Source organism: Platichthys flesus, chromosome 14 (assembly GCF_949316205.1).
Source record: "Platichthys flesus chromosome 14, fPlaFle2.1, whole genome shotgun sequence".
In the NCBI taxonomy this organism is placed as follows: domain Eukaryota; kingdom Metazoa; phylum Chordata; class Actinopteri; order Pleuronectiformes; family Pleuronectidae; genus Platichthys; species Platichthys flesus.
Window position 1 is genome coordinate 22,235,391 of NC_084958.1, and position 9,052 is coordinate 22,244,442.

Below are 9,052 nucleotides of genomic sequence, written 5' to 3' on the forward strand. Positions count from 1 at the left end.
GGCAGGAGCACGGGGGGTTCATCGATGACCTGATTCAAATCACACTCAGCTGCACGCTGCTCTGGCTTTTGGTTCCACACCAAAGTTTAAGAGCTTCTTTCCTGACTCACAAAGTCTGTACAACAAGTTCTCTGGTAAATCTGTCTCATGGTTTCCACAGCGGACGAGCTGATCTGAGACTCAAGGCAGGAAATACAGCTCCTGCTTGTTTCTGTTCTATTGGTAAACATGACTTTTTGTTTAATATCAAACTGTAATGAGTCATAAGAGTTATAAACAGCTGTGAGGCATATTTTTCTATAAAGTCAACTTGTTTTTGAAAATATTTAGAGATTAAATAATGAACTCTGGTTTATTTTGGGTTCTTTAGAGTCAAAGCTAGTGGACTCATCCACCCTGAATGTTCCTCATTCCCACCAATAAGTCACAAGGCCTTTAAAACGGATTCTGCATGTTGCTACACAAACAGGAGACGCAGTAAAAGCTCCAGACGACAGACAAAAGCTGTGGCAGAGGTCATTTCCCACCACAGACATGTCTGTACCTCCACCTTGTAGGTTGTAGGCTCAGAACATTCCTCACAGATACAAGGACACACACAGACACACACACCTCGATGATACACCGAAGGACAAAGACGACAAAAAATGAGACGTGAAGATCCAAACACATAATGCCCTGGATTTTTATTTCATTTTGTGACAATTCAAGAGGATTCTTAGTCTTTCCCATGAGAGAGAGAGCGAGAGTGTGTGTGTGTGTGTGTGTGTGTGTTTGATGGAAGAGACCATACAAATAAAACTCATGAATCAGCTGGGCCACTGGAATGGGCACTGGGATCTGTGGTACAGACAAAGACAAACTACAAGTAGCCTTGTTCAGTACCGAACTCTTCACAGAAGAGATTTATCTTTTTGTTTTGAGGTTTTTTCTTTATTTCCCAAATGAAGGCACCCGATAACTTGTAGTTCATGGCTTCTTCAGCCTTCTGGAGTTTTTAAAAAGTAGAGAAAATGTTTATGTTTTCATGTTTTTTCAATTAATACAAGTCGTCTTCCTTATTATGTAGAAGCTGGAATGATATAAATGTCAGTTACTGCATCTTTTAACTCCCTTATTGTTTTTTTTGATTTTTTTAAGATCAACAAGTAACAAAAGAATGAAGTTTTCTGTGAGAGGAAAATTTAAATTAAAAAAATGGGAGGTACAAAAATATTCAAAAAATAATATAAGGGGAGGAGGTGAAGAGGGGGGAGGGGGGGGGGGGGGGGATAAAGTCACCTGGTTCCAACCAGTCGATCAAATCATACAAAAGCAGCATCGAAATCAAATCCTAAAAATATAACACAAATCATTTAGTGCTTAGATGAGTCAGAAGCAGCAAAGGCTTCTGGGAAAGAATCTTCATCCCCATTGTTTTGTTACTTGTCTCAGGAATAATATACGTGTGGAAGAGCTCTGTGGAAACTGATCAACCCACCGACAAACTGATGCCGACAACAAACAACAACGTCCCACCCGTCACTGTCCCGCGCCCCAATCCGGGTGAGAGCGCCCCCTGGAGTCAACGTGAGTCGTTGGACCATCGTGGGGGGTGGGATAGAGACGGGCGAACTCGTGGCCATGTTCACAACATCCAGTAAAAAAAACAAAAACGAAAAGACAAGAGTTGTTTAAATCGAGCTAAACACTGACGACAGGGGAACGGGGAACAGTGTATAAAAAAGAAATAAAGGCTTGGAGGAAAGAAAAAAGAAAAAAACATTTTTGTAAACACGGCACAATAAATAGATCGGACACCAGGTTCCGTTTCTGTGGCACAACGTTCACACTCGCACCAGTTTGTCGTTTTCTCTTTTTTAATTTAGATTTTTTTCTTTTTATATCTCGAGTGCAAAACATCACAAATGAACAATTTCTGTATTCAAGTAATGTTATATACAAGAACAGGGAGGGAGGGTGGGTGGGGGGGCAGGGTGTGTGTGTGTGTGGGGGGGATATTACAAATATGCAGTACTGTACATATAATTGCCATATTAAGAATTTACAGACGATCTCTTATTAACAGTAACAAATAAGGGAATTGGGGGGGGCAGGGAGAAATGATTTTTTTTGTACGACATGAGCATTGCAATAAGTCCCAAAACCGTTGCCGTGGAAACCCAGCCTTGCTCATTGCATTCATGACTCTTACAAATGATGCATAGCACCAAAAAAAAATTAAAAAAAAACAATAACAAAAAGGAGTGGCTCTTCCTCTCGTGCAGCGAGCGAGAGGCTACGTCACCTCCATGGCCACTGTGTTCTCTGATAGACTGTTCAGTGCTGGCTTGTCCTGTTCGTGATTCTCCCTGAGGACGACAGACACCACGAGGACAGTGAGACGCAGCCACAGGTTTGCATTCAAAGCACTTTCATAAATGTACATTTTACTTCAAGTAAGTGTTTTTATATAGTCAAGTATTTCCTGCTACTTTACCCTTTATTTACAGTCTATGATTTAAACTCAATGTTGCTCTTCTGATACAACTAAATAAATGATCATCTTAAATCTTTAGACATTGGCTGATGGAGCCTCACTTGAGTTATTAATGGCAGTTATGTGTTATTATTGATGTGGTTCTCACCTGGGCACTATGTCCAGCGGCGAGGCCGAGGCCGTGGTGACCTTGGGTTTCTGACAGTTGCCGGTTGCGTGGGTGAACTTTAAGGCGGATGTGGACATGGTGGTGCTCAGTGTCCGCACTGCGTGGACACGCTTCCCGGTGGGAGCACCCAGACGGAGGCTGTTGTTTCCCAGCAGGACCTGAGTGGTGGCGGTGTTGGCGGCGGGGGGGTGGGCGGTTCCGTTGTTGTTACTGGTGGCGGAGGTGGAGCTGGTGGTGGTGCAAGGGTGGAGCAGGGCAGGCGTTGAGGAAGTGGTGGGAGGAGCTGGGGCGGCGGGGGATGGGGACACTGTGCTTGAGAGGTGCAAGCCCTTGTAGACACCTGAGGGGTCGAGAGAGGGGGGGGGGGAGAAGGTGGGGGTGGACAGGGTGGTAGGTGGATGAGGAAAAAGTGGGAGGAGGGAGTTAGAATTATTCTTTAAGACAAATCCTGGATGTTTTTATATTGAAACTCAGAACAGAATCTGCTCTGTGTTGTAAAAACTGTTCAAATACATAATAAACCATTCAAGTGAATAGAAAGTTGTCTGCTTGTCTAGAGCCTGACACGCTGTCGCCTGAGCGGGGGGGGGGCGCTGCAGGTTGTGTTCCGTCTACTTTTATCTGCTCCTTCGCTGTGACTCCATTGTGGGTTTCAGACGGTAATTACTTCACCCTCATTGTTTGCTTTGTCTGTTTATCGTCCCTGTTGGGCTCCTCTTAAAACTGGAGGGCTTTTAGTTTTCATGACCCTGAAGATGTCCTTAAAGATGTGGTACCTGAGGGGGAGAGGACGCCGTTGACTCCGCCTCCCGGGCCCAGCTCCTCCTTGGTTTTCAGGGCCAGCACTTGGTCGGCGGTGACGAGGGCCGAGGCGGCGAACTGAGCGCTGGCCTGGTCCAACGTGTTCGCTAAGCCCTGTGAGGAGAGAAGAGGAGAAGATGGAGGTTAGACAGGAAACGGCAGAGAAGGACCTGACCACGACCGCCTGCTGCTCGACAACACAGAATACTGACCAGTGTGCTGTTGGCAGTGTTGGTGCTGTTGGCTTTTTGTTGCAGCTGGATCTGCTCCAGCTGCTGTTTCTGCATCAGGGCCAGCTGCTCCTGATGCTGCTGGTACTGTTCGGCTGTGAGAGCTGAGAGGCACAAAGGTTTCATTACAAATCTGGAGACTTGCATCATCTTTTAACAGGGTTTTCTGTGGAAATGAAATACTCCAAGAAGATTCACACAGAACGATCCACCTCTATTAAATAATGTTCTCATGGAAAGGAAGTTGCAGGAAATCTTTTAAACACATTTCTGACAGAAATGTTTTGTTGGCAATGGATTCTAAAAAAAAAATGTACTCATCACTGATTCATGAAGCTGTTTCAATTCTCAGTTTCCCCTCTTCATTTGTCTTTCCTACACAAAACCTCAACACTCAGTTTCCAACAGTACAAATATGTACTAATATTTGTATCGTTAACTTTTCCGATTCTGACCAAACCGTTGAGGTTCTTGGTGGCAAATGGTAATTCAACACTTCACCATCCCACTCAGTGAAGTGTTGTAAAAGACTAAATGACTCAGACGCAGAAAGGTCTTCTCACTGGTGTGTGGAGTTAGTACTGTAGATCCTGATGAGGAATAACTGGAACTTAACCACTGAAGAACTCATTCTTACTGGTAAAAGTACAACTCAAGTTCTACACAACCTACTGTGACACACACTGTGCTCACAATGAGGGGGAAAACTGTCACAGTCAAGAGTTTCTATTAAAAGGTTATTGAACAATGCTAGAGACTAGAGATGTTCTGACACCATTTTCCCTTCCTGAAAGGATACCTGGACTTTTTGGCTGATACCAAAAAACTATCTGATACCAGTGCATAAAAAAAAAAACACCACCTAACATTTTAACAGTTGTATGTTACTAACGCTGGATGGAAGTGAGGATTGTTGTGTTGCTGGTTCTGTACTTGGCAGCATTAGTGTTATTAACAAAAGATAGCTTGGGCTAACGCTACACTACTGGAAATAACTTCCTCACCGCTCAAGAAAACTTTTACTACAGTACTACTACCAACAGTTAAAATATGTGGCATCAGATCAAGACATCAAGGCCCAATGCAGTGTAACTCTTTCACTGTATATATTGTTGTTTATATTGTTCGATATTGTTGTTTGTAAAGTGCACCAACCACACCAAGGCAATTTACTGTATGTGCAAATAAACATGGCAATAAAAACAATTCTGATCAGAGGCCTTTAATATGCTGCGTCAGAACATGAGACTGAATCACGCCTGGTGTTTCAAACTTTCCCCAAGTACCATGACCTACTTCCTTCAGTTGGCTTTTGTCGTACACTTGATAATTCAGCCCTGGTTTACAGATACAAAGCTGCGTATGAAGAAATCTGATCCTCCAACAAACACAAGCTCCAGTTATCTGGTCGAACCTGATTTCTCTCCTACACCTTCTTGCCTGCATTTCGAAAAGCTGCCACGGGGCCTCATCTGCATCCACAACAATTGAACCTGTAAATATAATCCCAAGTCTTTCTTCACTGGCTTTCTAATGATTAAAAAGTCCAACTCACAGATTGCAAAGTATCGTGTGGCTGTACGCCTCAGTGCAGTATTGATTCACTTATTCCCCCGTGAGTCACTCAGCTCCACACTTCACAGGAGACAGGATTCATCACTCTGCATCTCAAAGTCACAACTCCTGCTCTGGAACCGCTTCCACTGAGACTATATGCTAATTTTATTTAATCAAAATACTGCTTTAAACCTTCTTTAACCACTTCTCTCTGTAGATTCAACCACTGACTGTAGTTACTCTGCTCAGACAGTAAAATCTCTTGCTCATTCTATCCTCTAGCTTCTTCCAAGAAGAACTCAATGCAGTTGTTTTTCATGCTCATCAACACAAGCACAACTCTCGTAAGCTACTTGTACCCCCCCCCCCCCCGCCCGACTGCCCTCGCTGTAACGCCACCGGGGACATGTGGTCTTTAGTTTGCATTCAACGCTCCACACCTGTGTCCACACACCCTGACAAATCCTGCGCATCTCATGAATTCATCGAACCCAGTTTTAATTGACACCTTGTGGACTGGGTGGGGTGGGAGTTGATGCAGTATGAATGCAAAGTGACGCCAAACATCAACACTCTCAACGCAGCTGGAGGACGGAGCAGACAACTGGGACTAAACACTCCCGACAAACAAATGGAAATAAAGACAAAACAAGTTCATAAATATGAAAAAAAAAAAAAAAGATATTCTGGATCTGTCCCCTAAATCGAATCCACTCAAAACGCTAATGTGTTGTGCTTTTGCCCATACCTCACCCTTCCACCAAGTTTTAAGACAAATTGATTCAAGTTTTCAGCAGCCTTAATAATTTCATGAATTACAAAATGTTTCTCAGCACAAATTTTTATTCACCGTCATTGTAGAGGAGGAACTGGAGCGTGAATATATAAATATACTGCTTCCGATGAAATATTTTCATGACAAAGTCACTCGATGTCACAGCAGAGGTCGTGGGTCTGCAACCTCAAGCTGCCATGAGTGCAGAACAGGTAAACCACAATTTGAAGGCAGTCTGAAGGCAGCCAAGCCTCTTACCAGCAATGGGTGAGGGAGCAGGGACAATCCTTGCCAGGCGTTGAGAGCCAAAGGGCTGTCCCCCGGCTGCAGAGGCAGAGCCTGGGCGCTTCAAGCCTCGACTCAACCTCCTGAACAGGGGGTGGGCGTTATCCAGCTCGTGTAGTGGTAGTGTCCGTGGTCTAAAGTGCCTCCATCGGCACGTCTTTATATTCAACAGTATCTGACTGAGGTCCGTGGAAGAGGGGGAGGACGAGGAAAGAGAGGAGTTGATGGAGGAGGAACTTCTGTCTGAGGTATTTGTTTCTGAGGTACTGGCGAACTTGTCGGTGACTGACGAGCGTGACGTAGCTGTGGGAGGAGGGGGAGATGGGGGGAGAGGCAGGTCGAGCATTTCTGGATCCAGGCCGTGGAAAATGTTGTCATAGCCCGTGTGCGCCCTGTCCAGCAACACCCTGAGGAGAGGAGGAGCAGGTCAGATATTCTGCTGTGACACAACCACATCTCACTTAAGATTAACAGAGTGAGAACAAGTTTCACAACCAATCAACCATTTCCAATATCAAGTAATCTGCCAGTTAATCCATGAGAAAAGGACAATATGATGCAAGAGTAAACATGTTTAGCCAGTTAATTGTGTAGTCTGATATTTCACTGAAAGAGCACTATAAATATATATATATCTGCTGGATGGAGGTGAACTGACCTGCCGCCTCGTCCCTGGCGCCGGCGAGCCATGCCCAGGCAGCGCCGCGGCACGGTGAGTGTAGTGAGACTGTAGCGGAAGCGAGCTTCTCCTAAACCGCCCTCCCAGCGATCACACCACGGCCAGCTGCCCACATGGTCCTGACGAGCCTGGAGAGAGAACGCAGGGATCAATGTCTCAGACATCTTTGCTTTCATGTGTTTCTGTGGTGTATTTATGAAACACAGAAAAATACTAGAATCTTAGAAATGTGCACGTCTGTCCTCTACTACAAAAATAACTGAGAAATGCTTTTGTCTACCTGCTGAAAACTTTATTTCAGCCACTCTGCAGTTAAACGTGTTCATCATCTATTAGGTTCACATTTAAAAGGGCAGTAAATCATATTAACTCAAAGGTTAATTGTTCTCTTTTAACCAGAATGAAAAGATCATTAAATTTACCCTGTGACCTTGAACTAACAGCAGGGAACTCGTTTGGCGGAGCAGTGTTTTACTTTAACGTTTACGTTGTGGACATTCACATCGACCTCAAGGATCAGTGTTTCATTATCCCACAGTCTGGTGATGATTTACTTCATTAACTACAACACATGAACCTCCGAGGAGCTTCTCATTTCACACTCTGGAGATGTAAAGATTATGTAACTTACAGCGTGGTACTGGCAGCCCGCCTTCCTGCGAAAGGCGTAGCCACCATCTGGGTCGTTCTCCTCCTCCGCTTCCGATGAGCCTGAGTGCAGCTGTGGACACAGAGGTCAGTCAGAGGTCACAGGCAGAACACCATTAATTTAAGCTGAAGCAAGAGATTCTGGTTTGACTACATGTCCCACACTATCATGGGTTTATTAAGACACAGTGCTCAGTACAGAAAAGACCAAGAAAGTTCAGCTCCCACAAACTTTCTCTGACTGGCTGTGGTGTTTGTTTCGAAGCGTGTGTACCTGGGAGAATGTCTCGTCGTCTGAACTGGGAAAGTCATACTGGTTGAGGTCCTTGGCGTTGAAGACGACAGGACCAGGGTGGTGGGGGGCGCCCGACGACAGAGGCAGAGCCTTCTGCTTCTTCTCATATTTCCTCTTCTGCCGGGGAGCTTCCATCTTCTCGGGCTACAGGGGAAACAAGAGATGAGTTATGAGACTTTAGATACTGCTGCCCAGGGGGCAAACACACAGTACCATCTTCTTTTCCCATCTCCTTGAAGGGTCCAGACTCATGAATCGAACAATGGGCCTCACCTTGGACTTGTAGTCCTTAAGGTCCATGTGGTCCTGGTGTCTGTACTGGTTGGTGAGAGGGACCAGAGGAATGATCTGCGGCCTCACCAGCGCTCGTTCAGCCAGAACTTCTGCCGATCACCTCACCACTGTAGTCCGACATGACGTTTCTGGAGAAGACAGGGAACAAAGGATTAGCTAATCAGAGTCTTAGACAGATCAAACCACTTGATTTGGCACAGTGGTCAGTCTGGTCCCCTCTACTAAAATAAAACTCTTTAGAACTGGACCAACTTTATTTCTGTACTAAATGCAAGAGCCTCACCTCTTCTCGAAGATCTCCAGAGTGAGGTGCAGCAGCTCCCTCTTGCTCTTCTCCCTCCTCTTGATCATTTCCAGGATGGTGACGGCTCGACTGAGATCCCTGCGTAACTTCAGCATCTTCTCATACGACGCCTCGTCATTCTTACGATTCTGAAAGTTCAAGAGAAGAAAACGTTCAAATTACTTGGGCTATAGACTAAAACACAATTTAAGCTTAAAAATAGAATTGGTCAAGAAACTTAACCAGTTTTATAAACATATGTTACACTTTATTACAGGTTGACTTATGTTCAGAAAAATTCATTAAAAATTCTAAAAATGACCACTTGGTGGCGTACATCATTTACAAGACCTTTGGGAGGAAAGTCTCTAATCACAAAATTAAGAAAAGGGGCAGGTGAATGTAAAATCTATTTTAATCTAAAGAAGTTCAGCTTACTCTGACTTCTTTTATCAATTAAAAGTTTATATATCGACGGGCCTCGAGTCTTGTAGCTTCTTTCCATATTAAAACTTCTGCAACAAACACCATTACACAAAGTAGCTTGGCTTGTTTAT

At 44.5% G+C, this 9,052-nt stretch overlaps 1 pseudogene; it reads right to left on the reverse strand.

The window, feature by feature from the left end:
• Positions 1-669: 669 nt before the first annotated feature.
• LOC133968796 (enhancer of polycomb homolog 1-like) overlaps positions 670-9,052 on the reverse strand; it is an 18,978-nt pseudogene continuing 10,595 nt past the window's right edge.